We start from the raw sequence: 15902 nt of genomic DNA on the forward strand, positions 1-15902 counted from the left end.
GGGAACTCGCCAATATCGCCTCTTGCTTGCCTGGCAACAGAGGACAGCGGGAGAATGATCCAAGGCAAGCCCCGGTTCCTTCCCCCGGGCTCAGCACCTCTGACTTCCCCGGGCAGGGAAGTACTTGGTCTGGGAATAGCTCGGGTCTCCCATCTGAGGTGCAATGTGTTAAGCCCAAAGCCCTCTGCTCAGCCAGGAGACAGGCTTGTGACGATTTAAACCCCCTCGCCGCTGCCTCCTTACAAACCAGGGCGAAGTGACATATACACAGTTGTAGGCGACGGAGAGTTGCACTCCCGGGCGCGGTTTGTGGTTTTCATCGAAAATCTGATTCAGGAGCAGGGAGGCCAGTTGCCTTTAGGGCTCTTGCGTGACTCTCCTTATCTCCTATTTATCTCCTGCCGTTACATATACACTTGTGTGCGGGGCCTGGGAACATACCTCCCCTTCTTCGGCAGGAAGAGCTCAGATTTGGGATGGGGGGGGGGGGGGGGAGATCCCCAACAGATTTCCCCTGTCTCTCTGTTCCTGCGACTAAAATAATAAATAGCAATTGACGCCGATCAATTAGCTACCTGCAGCTGTAGAGCGCCCCTGTATTTACAGCTTGTAAGTGGCTGTAATAGACTCCGTGTGGACACCCCTGTGCCACACGTCCTATGGCCAGCCCCGGCTTGATGCCCCGCTGGCCAGACAAAGCGATCATTTATTAACGGAATGGTATAATCGGGGCAAGGTTTACAGAGCCAAACCAGGAAATGAAAACACGCTCAGAACTCCGGTGCTGGTTTTGAAACAAGGGGGCTGAGGCTGCGATCGGTACACTGCAGCCTTGTCATGGGCAGCTGATTGCAAAACAAAATGGCGATTTACAATTTAGGAAGAATATTAGTAATTAATGGCAATCACGCTAATTGCAAGGATTTCTTCGGACCCGAAATCCGAGCCAGGCAATGGCGAGGAGTCGGGAGCAGCAAACAGAAGTCTGATTTTCAGCTCCCTGCTTCTGGGGAGAGGAGCCCTAGGAGGTGGAAAATCCTGATGCAAATTTGACGAACAAAAATTAAGGGTGGCCACTGCAATAGTGGTAGTAGGAGAGAACCGATAAGTAGGGATGAAATGCTGTGGCAAGAACGATTATTTGTGACTTCTTGGTGAACAACCCAGATTTGAAAACGAAAAGAATCAAAACTAAAAAGTAAATATTTGTCCGTTGGATGGTCACTTGCCCGGAAGCTCATGTTCTAACGGAGAAGCTACCTGGTTTCCTAATCGTAATATCGAGGTAGGCTCCCTTTTCATTGGCTGCACAAGAGAATTCGCAAAAATAACGGTTGTATAGGGGCGTAACAGGCAGATGAAATTGTGGATTAGCCTTTAGACGGATCCCTGGGGGAATTGATAGTTGACTGGAGTTTTTTTAGCAAACAGAAATACGGACCAAGTCAGATCGTCTCATTTCGATTTCGAAAACGTTTAGAGAAGGAGAAGTATGTTACTTTTCCATCTGTGCAGCTATAATACACGCGGATTCCCTCCTTTCCCGCCCCCCCCCCCAAACTGGCTGGTTCTTCTTTTTTATGGGGTTGCAGAGTAATAGCAAATGAAAGAGAGAAAGATGCATTTTAGCTATTACAGAATTTCATAGAATCAAGCGTGATTTATAGTCACTAAATTAAACGTAAGAACAAAGTGGAAACAGCTGGATCTTTATACGGCTTTATATAAATATTTTCCAATAACTCGAGATGGAAAAAAAAGCTTGCCCTGATTTGCCTATTGTAAATACTAATATTTGTGTGTGTCATATCCCTTGGCATTCATTTTCATTTCCATTCACTGAGATTAGCATCTGAACTCTCAGTCTAGCTGTTTGTGCATACAACGAACAGGACGTGTTCTTTGCCTGTTTGTTCTCGTTCTACATTACAAACCAAAACCAAAAATCCTATCGATTTCCATTGCACAAACTGAAGCTCGGGCTATTGGTCTGATTTCAATGTGGGATCTTGCTTGAAAATCCATAGGAGAACTGAAGGCCTATACATTAAGAATGCGTCTATACTTGTAATGTTTCCAAAACATTCTTAAACATCAGGTTAATTGCAGTGCGATCAAGCGACCTATGTGAGGTATTTAGAGAAATGAAGGGGAGAGAAATATACAGCAATCGGACCGAAGTAATTGCATGATTAAAATAAACGAGCGTATCTCATGGTAACTGCACCTCGCTCTACTTTAAAAAATAGGTTAGTCTCTTTCTAAAAGAGACAATCATGGCTGTCGTTATTTCAGGCATATTTTCTACTAAGCGGGAGATCCTGGCGACTGAGTTTCAAACATTTTTCAATATGTTCCCGCAGAAGGAATGAGGAGGATGGGTGTGGGGGCGGAGGGTGAGGGGGAAGGGTGCCTGGCTGTAGCGCAGGGAAAGTAGTGACATTTTCTAAACGCACCTTTATTGCCACCAGTCAGAGGAAGGGGAGCGGATGTGAGCTCAGGCGATGGGGCGGGGAGGGGGAAATGAAGGTCTGTCAAAGACACCAGGTGGTGGTGATGTGCCCCGAAGAGGGCAGCTTCCCGCGTGTCCTCAGCCAGTCGGGGTCCGAGACCTTGTCTGTCTCCTTCCCTTCCTCTGTGTGGAAACCGCCCTGGAAGAAGGTGCAAGGCAGCCCGCCCTGTTAGCTACGCTGCCTGTCCCGCGAATGCTTGCCAGGATACAGCGCCCTTTCTCCCTCCTTGCAGTACTAGCTGTCCTGCGGTGTCCAGGACCCGCCCAGCCCTCCAGGTGATCCCCATCCCACAAGCGCAGGCCCTGAGCGATGCGACTGTGTCCTGTCCCAAGGGGGCGGGACACCCAAAGCTGCTGCCCAGACTGTCTGCAGCGTGGCCGGATCGAGCGCTAGAGGGGCACGTAGGAGCCCTAGAGGGGCAAGGCCACCGCCGGCCGCGCCTGGGCTGGGGGGCTGGCGCTGGCCCGGGCTTAGCTGCGCTGAGCGCCGCTCCGCAGTGAGCAAAGCCGCCCCCTCCCGCGGCCCGCCAAGCCTGTCGATTCGCAGTGTGATTTCGCACGTCAAGGGTAATTTCTTTATACAACTTAATGGGCGCGGCTTGACATCCATAATGAGCGCTAATCACTCAAATTATTTTCGCCAGCGCCCAGACATGTTCCAGTTGCGGTGACAGATCACGTTTCGCCTCTAATGACGGCCAATTACCATTTCTAATTCGCCGCCTTTTGACACCCAAATCCACCCGCCATATGTGGATAATGGGGCCATTGCAGCGGGCCGCTCTGCAGCCAGCGCACCCCTCGCTCCCCCCGCTGGGCCTGCAGCTGGGAAACCAGCCTGGAGCTGCTGCCACCGCAGGCTGAGCCGCGGCGCCAGAGGCCAGCGCGCAGTTTGCGTGGCACTGTTGTGCGCTCACCCCGCTGCGCGCCCCTTGCGCACGTGCGTGAGAAAGCGATGGGCGCGCGAGACCCCTGAGCCGCCGCGCTCCGGGCTGGGAAATACCTCTCGGCTCGTACCACTGGCAGTCACAGTGTCCCCTGCCAGTCTGCGGCTGTTCAGACTTAAGTGGAGGCGGCCCACGATAATTACCTGGGCTCACGGGGTTCTCGGCGCGGGTTTGTTTTGCTTGGGTCCCATTCCCATCCCAGCGATAAGTGAAGACTCATGGTGCCCTGCGTGCAGCAAAGGGCCTCTGGAAGCGGAGCAATTCCCCAGCATTAGACAGGCCCGGCGAGCAACAATAAAGGTGTGTGGAGGATAAACCCTGGAGTGATGGCTCGCCTTTCCTTCGGCTCCAGGCCCAGCACCGATCTGCTGCGGAGGCTTTGCTCTGTTCGCTGCCGGATGGACAGGGCTCCCTTCTGATAATCTAGAAAACCCGGACTAGGAAGTCAGCTCGAAATCGAAATTCGTTCGGATCCTTATTTTCTGAATGCACCATTATGCACTAGAGAACAAGCCATGCCCGCGTGCTTCCGGCGGGTGAGGAGAGAGAGTCCAAAACCCGAGTCAGAAACACGCTTGTCTTTCTGCTGATTAGCAGTGAGAACTCGTGGACACGGACTGTCAAAGAGCACAATAGCCCATGAAGGACTCAGCGCCACATTCCGTCATTCGCTATCCATTTTCTATTTTGCCCCTAGCTGTTAAGCGTGATCTTTGCTGGTGTGTATGTTTTTATCATATTCGTTTGTTTTGCAGTAGGCCTAGCAGCTCTAGTCATGGAGCAGGGCCCGCACACAGAACACAAACATGGCCATTGGCTCTGTTAGGCAACGATCAAAGTAAACTCAACAAACACAAAATAAAAGTGAGATCAGCCGCAGAAGTTAATGAGAGCAGGATCAGGTCCCTGCTTCAAGAGGATCAGTCTATACAGATTAGCAAACTGAAAACCACAGCAATGTGGTATCTTATAATTACACAGATCACTCACTCAGTGAAAGGTTATAAGTCGTAGACATCTTTCTAGAGACTGTAAAATATAAACAGGACCCGATCCTGCTCCTAAGTCAGTGTGAGTTTTGCCTGAATGAAGAGGGCGGGGTTCTGCCCAAGATTGCCATTTGGCTATATTTAATCTGTTTTCCCGGGGTTTCGGATTTCACTGTGTGGTTTCTGAACCCCTAACTGCCCGCGTGCATATACTGCATTTATTATTCAATATCTTAATGCCAGTAAGTGCAAAGATCTCTAAAATGACTCGATCACTTGAAAAGTTCCGTAGCAACTAAATCGCGCCAAATGTGTTTATATTTTAAACAATGTCTCTCAAGTTTAGGGGTATAGAAAGCATTAACGTTTAAGAAACTTGCCGTAACAGGAAAAATTTGAAAGTGTGGGTCCCAGTTCTTATTGTTAACACTTTTTAGACCGCAATCAGCTGAGGATATTACACTCCCACCGGGCAAAATCCTGCAATCCAGTCTCCGGCAAAATTATCTATTCACGTCAACCTCATCTCAAAAAATAGCACAGGGCCTAGCTGTACAGAAAAGAAGCCCAGACAGAGGCCAAAATAGATCGAAGAGTGAATGTGTTTCTATGTACACCGATGCATTTTAAAAAGGAGCCTACCATGTCACAGCATCGCTCGGGGTTTTTTTTTTTTAATTAAAGGATTTCGGTGTATTGCATTTGCTTCAGCGGCTGTAGCTCTTAAGGGGGGGGGGGGATTTTTGGAGCTATCGGGGCAGAGGGTAAAAAAAAGGGAAGTTTAAGTTGCTGCTTCACATTCAGCCGTCTTGCTAAATGTTTACCCGGATCGACTTTGACATTTGCTCCTTGGTGTCTCTTTTTATTGCACCCTCTTCAAAAGCACTGGTCAGAAACTTGTGAAACCATTAGAATCGCACGTTCAGTTTAGATGGAAACTAACCGAGGGCGCTACGGGAAGTGGAGAGGAGTCAGTGAGGGAAATCCATTTGACTGTAACAGCAGCGATGGATTAGAATCTCTCTGCGCCCCTGAAAGGACAACCCAGATACTCCAAAGTCACACTCAAAGAAAAGTTACGTGTACCAAAGCACCAACTACCTCCGCCTGGAATCAGCCTCTGCAATCCGGGAGCCCAGAGTGCCAGTTCCTAGATGCTGACAAACTGGATTTATAGTTTGTTTCTCCAGCTCATTCACTCTGTTTTCACATTCTTTTCCGTCACGTGACGCGAATTCCTACTTTTAGAGGTATCAAGGGTCTCATAGAGCTGAACAAACTAAAAGCCTCTTAAACATAATAGAAATCACATATATTACAGTTCATTACGCGCAGTTTTGTTGTAGAGCAGCGGGCAAACAATGACACCAGCCTTGCCTGACTCTCTGCGTATTACAATCGCGTGTGTGGACTTATGGGACTTCATTTGGGAGAAAGGAAGCAGAGGGATGTCGATTGTCAGGTCCCCCTTGAAAATAAATCCCACAGCTTCTGAATGCAAATAGAGAAATCTGGTGTTTCTCAAGCTGGGAGATGCCGGGGAGCCTGCAGTGGGCAGAGGACTTCCTCGCATAACATCTTGGGAGTTGAGACTGTTCTGAAGTTCAGCAGCAAGAAATGCCCGTTATGACATTCCGAATCACCCGGCAGTGCCCTCTACAAAGACAGAGAGAAAGAAAAGAATTTCTAGTTGTCTTCGCTTATGGAGTTCGTTTAAGTCATTCTGCATTATTTTCCTTGATTCAAAAGGGATCTAAGCATTCAGCCAAGACTCATTTACAGCGGGTGCAGGCGACAGAAATGTGCTCACAAAACAGTAGCTGATTATTGCCCGCTAAGGGAAAACCACTGTGGAAAATCCAGAATACTTGGAGTCATTATTCAACGGATTTAAGTAGTCGAAAGAAATTAAAAGCCGCATAGAAATATCGAGTCTCGATTTAGTGCCTCGTTTTGCATTGTCTATACCATCTAAATTTCAGTTGGCCCAGTTCCATAGCTCATGTGCAAGGAAATCTCCCATTGACTTCTTATAAAATCAGAAGAATGAAGATTTCCCAGATGATTATCGTAAAATGAAGATGCAAAGATCAAACAAGGCAAACTTTATATCAGACTCGTTACTATGGGGGAATTAGGTTCAGACTTATGGCAATGAGCGATGGCTATGTCCACTTATATACTTAAGGATTACAGGAATTGCTTGAGTAAAGTTTCTTCATTCCCGCAGCGATATTTTCATTAGAAGGTTTATTTCTAGTTAAACTTTCCCGGCATGTCGGAGGTGTTACTGCAATTGCCCCGAGAACTAAACAAAATACTTTCTCAGCCCTAGAGTTCGATATAAATGCGATGGAAAATCAGCCCCAGTACGTGTTAAAAATTATGGCACTTCAGGCAATTACTGCTAACTGGCTACCAGGAGCTCTGGCTTCCTGGCTCAGAAAGTTTGCGGCTCCATAGCGTCAAAAGAGGGCACGACGTGATCCTCCAGCAAGCAGTATACAGCAAGGAAGAGGCTGAAGTCAATCCCCCGGGACAGAAATCCCAGGGGTAGAGCTGTGCTAATAATAACTGATAGTTCCGTTTGCTGGCTAAACTGAAACACGGAGGGATGAGCGATAGTAAAGCCAATCCTATTTCTCAGTGGGAGAAAGGAATCTTAAGGGAGGAATAAAGCGACTTTTCTAATCCAGAACAAAATATTGCGTTTCAGTTTCTTATAACAACTTTTAGTTATATTATTAAAAGCTAAGAAAATGGGGAAACCACTTCTAAACTGGCTGAGGCTGAAGTACCTTCCTGTTTGGGACATTCAGATGGCCTGGAGACTCCGTGTCCAGTCCTCAGAACACCTCATTTGGAGCAGGAATATGAGCCTGGAATTTGTTCCCTGTTGTAAGGGAAGGCTTCCCAGGGTGCGTCTACACAATACCCTAAACTTGAAATAAGATATGCAATTTGTGCTATTCGAATTGCATATCTTATTTCAAATGTTTTGAAATTTGGCGCATCTACACAGTGCAAAATTTTGAAATAAATGAGGTTTATTGGAATGGTGAAATAGTGAGCCCGTTATTTCGAAAAATATTTTGAAATAATGGGCAGCATGTGTAGATGCAGAGTAGCTATTTGGAGATACCAGAAGTATCCCGAAATAGCCCCACAGCGTAAATGTACCTTCAGTCCCTCTCATTGAAGCTGTTTACTAAAGCAGTGACTGGATTCCTGGTGGGTCTCCGAACATCAGGCTGTAGAGTTGTTCTCCCTCTCTGACCCAATGTTTAATTCAGCAAACTAACTATGCAGGCACAAAACTTCCCCCAGCTCTACCCTGGTGATCTACCTGAGTCTCTCATTTCTAGTCTTGCTGAGAAGCCAATAAAGGAGGCTTCTTCATAGCACAGGGTGAGAAGCAATAACCTGGGTGTCTCTTAAATTACTGAAGCACCTAATGATTTGGGTGCAAATCCATTGACTTTCAGTGTGTTGTGTGCCCCTACAGCTCTTTGGCAGTTCTGAAAATCCCAACCTCAATGTTTACTCCAAATGGAGCTACCAGTTAATAAGCTGGTAGAATGTGTTTAGTCACATTAGCCAAGGCCAAGTTCTCCTTAGTCAGAAACACACACTCTTCCCTTGCATCCAAGAGAATGTCCTGCAATTGCACCTTCTGGGATTTGTCTTCCTCCGTAGATCCCCTGTCCCATGTTGGGAAATCATAGCGCCCATCCTGAAGCCCTCCTGAAGATTGGGTTCAGAAAGGAGTAACTGCAGTATCAGCAAGCACAGTCTGCAGCAGATAGACCCAGGAAGGCTCATCAGTACAGTGGGCCTGCAACAGGCTGCCTGATTGGCTGCAGAGCCTACAAGACAGCCCTTAAGCCTGCAGCTGCACCAACTATGGCTCTGATCCTAGCTACTAGGCTTGATGCCTGCTCTGACCACTAGGATCAACCACCTTCATCCCAGACAGCTAACAGACAGATGCTTTTGGACAGAAGAAGATATGTTTTTCAGGTACTTATCTTGCATACACATTATTTTTAAACTCTACAAAGAGATGGCTCCTTGGAACAAACACATTAAAACAAAAACCTTTGCATTTAGCATTCTGAAGAGCACGGACAGATATTTTCTAGAAACCTATTTCTATTTAATTTAATGGTGCTTCATTATTGTAAAGATTATTTAGTGTTTGTATATCATCTGTATTACATAGACACTCAAGAAAATACACTGTATTCCCATGTCTAAAATACTGGGAAGCAGATTTTGTTGTGTAAAATTAGTATCTGGTGGGGGTTTCTTTTTCTGTTACTTACGCATTTGGAACAAATCACTGGGATTATATTCAGGAGTGTAAAAATGATTCCCTTTAAAGTGCCTGTATTGAATAAATGGAATTCAGTGTAGGGTGACGATTAAGTGAGGATTGCAGAATTAAAAGTCCAGTTCAACATCCACTGACACCAACTGGCATATTGCCTTTGACTTCATTTGGACATAGACTGGGCCTCAGGGCCATGAAAGGGCTAGAAGGATAATGAAGTGAAACCAAGTGTTCATTGGAATGACACTTGTTAATTTCTTTTGCTTGTACTGAACTTCATGAAACAAGGACTAAAACTAAAATATGATGACTAAGAAATTGCAATATTTTTTTCCAAAATATTGTCTTTTCAGTTAATATACTTTGTTGTTCCTCTATTCTGGTAATGAAAATAGGGGACTTACTAAATACTAAAGGCTCCTTCTTCAAACAATATGGAAAAAGAGAGTGAGGATCTACCCACAGAATTTTCTTACACTTCTGTTGGTGAGAGGAGACTGTGGGGTTGAAGATTTTGGAAGACACATGTCCTCCCTAACCCTGTAGGGTCTGCATAGAAACCAGAGCTGTCCTGTAAGAAATACTCAGTTAGCCCACTCTTCTTTTGCAGGAGCCATCCTACAAATGATTGGGTACCCACTTGCAACTGCTCAGAGGGAAGCAATGTACCAGAGAACTGGACTACCTCTTAGCTAGATTTCCATGTAAGTAGCAAGGATAGTGTCATGCCCCTTGGAGCAGACAGCACTTTCCCTGTGCTGTCTGTTCCCATCTCTGTTCCTCAACTTTTGAACTAAACCAACTTCCACTACTTTGTCAAGTTGGCACTCGTCTTCTGAATTTGCCATCTTGTACGCTAGAATTTAAGCTGCTATTTAAAAATTGAAAATTTCTAGCCCTTTGTGTTACAGTGAAACACTTCAAAATGTGTAACATGCCTGAATCTGCAGGTAGCCCAAAACAATAGATGTCATAGAGGTGTTAAGTCATTCATTGCAAGGGAAGTTTATTCTGAAGCATTATGATGAAAACTTAAATAGAAACGTTAACTGTCTTTTTGCAATTTATGGTATGATGATATTCGTCCTTGCTCAGAAGGCCTATTCAAAGTCTGCTATACAACTTATAAAGCTCTGATACAGACCTGGCCAAGCTAAGTCTTTAGCATTTGAGAACCTGTTTAATAGACCAGCAACACAGTAAAATAGAATTACACTTTTGTTTGGGGAAGGGAGAATTAAAGACAATGATATAATAGCAGTAAGAGACTCTACTAGTCATCAGGAATGATTCACTAATGTACGCCTACATAGTCTGAAGCATGAAGACACAATGCATCCAGGTAGAACAGGCATATTTATGTGCTGTGACCATCATTCATGACTCATGAGCCAAGCATGTAATATCTAGCCTCCTTTGTGTAATGTATTAGGCTTCACATTAATCTATTGCACAGCTCTGTCTCCTTTGCCATTAAGTTTATCATTGAAGGTGCAATATTTACCACTGAGGAACTTGAGAAAACACATAGGCTACGTCTACACTGGCCCCTCTTCCGGAAGGGGCATGTAAATTTCACGAGTCATCGTAGGGAAATCCACGGGGGATTTAAATATCCCCCGCGGCATTTAAATAAAAATGTCCGCCGCTTTTTTCCGGCTTTTTTAAAAGCCGGAAAAAAGCGGCGGACATTTTTATTTAAATGCCGCGGGGGATATTTAAATCCCCCGCGGATTTCCCTACGACGACTCGTGAAATTTACATGCCCCTTCCGGAAGAGGGGCCAGTGTAGACGTAGCCATAGTATCCTTGCATAGGCAGCTGCTGCAGTTCATATGCTATGTAGTGAGTTGTGCCTTCAGAAAAGGACAGAGCTCTGAAGTTCTGTATACAAAGACCTTTTAAACAGTGTGAATATTTTTCTGGACAATTGCATTGAAAGGCTGTTCCCATGATTTAGACCACACATCTCTGGATAGGCTCCCATCTCTGGATAGGCTACCACAAATGGTCTGGTAGCACTTTATAGACTAACAAAACATATAGATGGTATCATGAGCTTTTGTGTTTTTTTTTTTCTATAAGGCTACATCTACACTGGCGCGTTCTCACACAAAAACTCTTTTGCAGAAGAGTTCTTCTGCAAAAGCTCTTCCAGAGGAGAGCTTCTATGCTAGCATGTGCTTTTGCGTCTTATAAAAGGTCATTCGTCAGCAGAAGTTTCCGAAATGCTGTGTGTTACCGCCCAGACATTCCTTCTCCTAGGTCTCCTCATCAATAAGGACAAATTGACACTTCAACCTACTCAAAATCTAGAGTTTATAGGAGCTTGCCTCGACTCCATCACCGCAAGAGCATACTTACCCATCTGCAGATTTCAGGCAATGCAACAACTACTAGACAAGCTCCTCTATAAGCGTTCAGTACAGGTTCTGACAGCACTCAAACTTATGGGACACATGGCCTCCACTATATACGTCATCCTTCATGCCAGACTGCAATTTCGTCCGTTGGAACACTGACTGATTACAATCTACAATCCTATGAAACACAACGTATGCAGATTGGTGCTCGTTGCCTCCACAGTCAGATCTTCTCTCCACTTGTGGACCAAAGACTGGAACTTGTTGTCAGGGACTCCATTTCATCAACCGCAACCTTGATGACATATTACCACAGATGCCTCCCTCATCAGATGGGATGCTCATGTCGGCAAACTCTCCATCCAAGGCCAAGGGTCACCCCAAGAGACTCTACTTCACATAAACCTCTTGGAGCTGAGAACTGTCACCAATGCTTGCAGACATTTCCACACGCAGATCCGCAACTGCACAGTGAGCATTCTCATGGACAACATAGCGACTATGTATTATATAATTGTCCGGGAAGTGCACGTTCCCAATCCCTATGCGTGGAGGCAATCCGTCTATGGAACTGGTGCATTGCCAATTCCAATACTTGTGGCATCTTATTTACCTGGCATCAGCAACACGATGGAGGATCTCCTCAGCAGGAATTTTGCGTTAGATCACAAGTAGGAGATCCACCTCAGAGTTCTCCATTCCCTCTTTTGCTGGTGGGGTATGCCTCTGATAGTCCTATTCGTCACTGACGACAATAAGAAATGTCACCTTTATTGTTCCAGAGCGGGCCACAATTCTCTAGGAGATGCTTTTCTCCTTGACTGGAGTGGGCCCCTCATGTACGCTTTTCTGCCTACACCTCTTATCCTGCAGAAAATCAAACTCAACGGAGCCACAGTAATATTGCTAGCACCTGCATGGGCATGACAGCATTGGTTTCCACTCCTCCTATGCTTGACGGTATACACCCCGTACTCTCTCCCGCTGATCCCGAACTTGCTAATGCAGAACCAAAGCTCTCTCCTGCGTCCACAACTATGCACCCTTTACCTCACAGCGTGGTACCTAGCTGGTTAAACACTTCCAAAACTCTGTGCTCTGATCACAGTGACTAACTTCGCTTACACAGGGACAAGGCCTTGTTCACAGTTTAGAAAAGAATTCCCATCTATGCTGCTAAAAATAGAACTCCCTTGCCCACACCAAAGTGGGAGTGCTAGAATTGTCTGGCCAATTGGCATGTTGCCCTAACTGGAGCAACTCAGATAACACAAGTTAAAATGCCAATAGCCACCTGTGGCCTGCCCACATTTGTAGCTCCCAACTTTGCTCCCGCAGTCAAGTTGCACCAATGAGAAGTGTTAAGAAAAACAGTCCTGCCTACAGTTGAAAAAGCCTGAGTATCAAAATATGCTACTCCTTATTCCCTACGTTCTTTTCCCAACCTGGTGCTGAACATGAGTGTTCATCAGTTGGATCAGGACAAGTTGAACTTGACACACATAACAAAACTAGACTCCTGTCCACACTATAATACAATAATATGTAACAGAATTAAAATGTATCTGTCCTTGAGATATGGTGCTTGTATCAGTTTTGAATGTAACAACTGTAATTGAGTGGAAATGTAACAACCTTGCTCAGATGAGTTCATAATATGTATGCCTATGCCTTAAACTGTGGAGACCCATTACTATAACATCTGTCAATCAAAGGGTAACTGTCAATCAATTGGGGAGCCATGGCTCAAGTAAGATATGTTACGTACCACACGTCTTGCATGTATAATGTTTACCTGTCTGTTCATATTTGAAATTTACCTGTTAAGTTCTATGTTAATTTGTTATGATCCCCTGACCAATAAGTTTAAAATTATGCATATGAGCATTCCAATTTGACCAATCATTTCAAAGTGGAATGCTCATGAATATTCATTAGCCCACCTTTTATAAGTCCACGCAATGGCAGTTGAAGCGTGACGTCGGGGCGTTGGGCTTAGCGTCGGGCTTAGTTAGGTTGAGCATCCCAGCCTAGGCTCTTCTCTTAAGGATAGACGGAAGGTCTATTCCTTTAGATAGGGTTAGTTAGGATAGCTATCATCGTCGAGTCTGTCCATCAGGTTCGCGTCGGTCCTCACACGTCGGCCGTCATCGAGCTTGTCCGGCGGGCGCGTCGCGACTTAGTTAGTTTTCCTTTTAGTTAGGTTAGGGTAGCTTAGAACAGGTATTTTACCATGGTCTGTTCCAGCGGCACCAAAGAGCCTGAAGAATCGTGCTTCGCGGAAGGTGAATTCAGCATTTCTTCTCAGCTCTTCATGGGACGCCTGGCTGTTCCTCTCCTGAGGCCTGAAGGACCAATGGATTGAGGTCGCCAGCTTCGACCCTGAGACATCTGTCGAGAGACTCCTGGCTGTTCCTCACCTGAGGCCCAAAAGGACCAAAGGCTCGTAGGTCGCCAGCACCTCAACAATCGTCCCTGCGCCGTAAGACTTTGTGTTTTCTTTCCTCTTTGGGACTTCCCCAAGGAGTGTATGTTCAATTATTATTTCTGTGTTAATATAGTCCTGTGGTTTTAAAATCTAACCAAATTGTAGGTTTTTTATTTCTGCGCCAGTTCCTGAGACTACCCGGTGACTAGATATGGGAGAGGGTCCGCATTTGCAATCTTCTTTAGAGTAATTAGGCTAATTGGCATTTAATTAATTAGCATACACCATTACCTTACGCGTGTCCAGGTAACAAATAATAATAATTAATAATAATATATAATAATTTTCAATACTTTCCCGCCTGTAGCTGGACCCACTCTGAAGTGAGGGAGCTGAAGTGTTCAATACCCATAGCAGCTTCTTTAGAACCTCAATGTGTTGGGAACCACAGAATGTCTTCAAAAACATTACTTTATCTATGTAATTTCACTTCATTTCAAATGTCAGGCCTAATGGTGTGTAAAGGATGGTGAACCAATGTTTATTTTACATTTCCTGATGGATTTTTTGGGGGGTGGGTGGGATGGGGCAGTTACAACCTCAAGGTTACTTAAACATTGTTTTGTTTTTAATTAAAATAAGTATAGACTGTAATTCATTGTATTCTTTTTTTAGAATACTATAACACTTTGTAATGAGAGAAAGTGCTGAAACGTTTTTGGTAGGGATTCCAAAATATATGAGATTGTTAGCGAAAACATGAGGAAAGTGTTGCAAATTGTGTTAATTAAAAAAGTCCATGTGTAGTCCCTTTGAGAGGAAATAATATCTAATAGAATTTCTATAGGGGTCTCCATTTATACTGAAAATGAGGAAGTCTGTATAATACATAACTACTAGGAATCCTTTATGAATGGTATTTCTCACGTTTCATCCTGGAAACCATTAAATAATCTGTTTTTATTATAGAGAGCCAAACATTTGGTTTAATATTTTGTTTTAGAAAAGACCACAAAATCATAGGAATACTAGCCATCTCATAATTTTTAGGGGTGTCTTAAAACCATGTATGTTTATTCCTGGCTTGAGAGTTTCCTAAAGTTACAATCTTTGATCCTTGTTCTCCAAAAAACATTACCCAAGATGCACATAAAACAGGCATTAAAGGGGTTTCCTACCCTATGTTTCTTCATTAACCATCTACCTTACCACCCACCATTGCTGTGGATTTAAGAGTCTACATAATTGAGTCCATAAATTAACAAAAACCCAGACAGCTGCCGAAATGAAGCAATAGTTGGACATTGGCTCAAATGTTCTCATATTAGCACATTAAATAAGGAAAAAGGTGCTCTTAATTACACATTACTTTATGGAAACCTGATAAATTCCTTTTGCTGACCTTACTGCAAAGTCAATGGATTTTTTTTGTGCTAGTGTTGAATTAATAGAGATAACAAAAGTGCTTGGTTGAAGGATTATTTTGAGTATCTGAGCAACATTATAAGTAGGTAGTAATGAACCTCAAGCACAACCCAAACTGCTGTTCTCCATTCTAAACTACTAGTTATTCAACATTTCAAACTGACAGCTTGTAAATGTACATTTTATTAAATGCACAGCAATAAAAATTTGTAGGTTTCTGTCACTTTGAATTTTAGTGGCTCAAAATGAGGCCTCTAGCCTTTTAAATTGAGTTTGTATAAGCACAGCTCTGAACCATTCAGCATTTTTAAACTGGTGCTTTTAAAGCTTCATTATTTACATTTGCTCACAAAATATCCTTGTCAGAACCCAGGTATGCATGTTTCATGTCACTGATGGGCTGACTGAGTGGTGTTTTTAGTTGCTTTTATATTATAGACTGTACATAGTTTTTCTCACAAAGTTGTAGAAAGTAAAAAATAAAATAAAATAAAGCAATCTGTGATGTCCAGTTTCTCTGCCTTGGAGCCAAATGAGGCTCTGCTGATCTCATTGGAACCACTTTTGTAAGTAAGGTGAAAAGGATTTGGTCCAAAGACTAACTGACTGAACTTGATATTGATGTTGAAAGTTGCAGGCTGAATGAAAATTTTGGCACATGGTAGTTAATACCACAGTACAGCAAGACGTGTTTTGGAAAAGTTCTTGTGGAATGAAACAACAGACTTTTGCTAACATTTGAATGGTGCTATCAGGTACAATAGCAGTTTTTCCTGAATGATGATTGCTGGAAATGGCCTAAAGAGTGCATACATTTATTTGCCAAGTTTTTCAAAAGAGCTTAGTTCCCACTTTGGCACCTGCCAAGTGACCAGATTTTCAAAACTGCACAGCATCCAGCACAT

General features: G+C 44.2%; 1 long non-coding RNA gene across 2 annotated transcripts in view; it reads right to left on the reverse strand.

Moving 5' to 3' along the window:
• LOC102450793 (uncharacterized) overlaps positions 1–15902 on the reverse strand; it is a 49356-nt gene that overhangs the window by 26607 nt on the left and 6847 nt on the right. The window contains exon 3 of one of the 2 annotated variants that reach the window (XR_012904371.1): positions 5739–6104. The exons of the other annotated variant lie outside the window; for it this stretch is intronic. This is a non-coding gene — a long non-coding RNA (uncharacterized LOC102450793). Of the gene's footprint in view, positions 1–5738; positions 6105–15902 lie in introns of those variants that run through there. 2 annotated transcript variants of the gene reach the window in all.

This window comes from Pelodiscus sinensis, chromosome 5 (genome assembly GCF_049634645.1).
Source record: "Pelodiscus sinensis isolate JC-2024 chromosome 5, ASM4963464v1, whole genome shotgun sequence".
Lineage (NCBI taxonomy): Eukaryota > Metazoa > Chordata > Testudines > Trionychidae > Pelodiscus > Pelodiscus sinensis.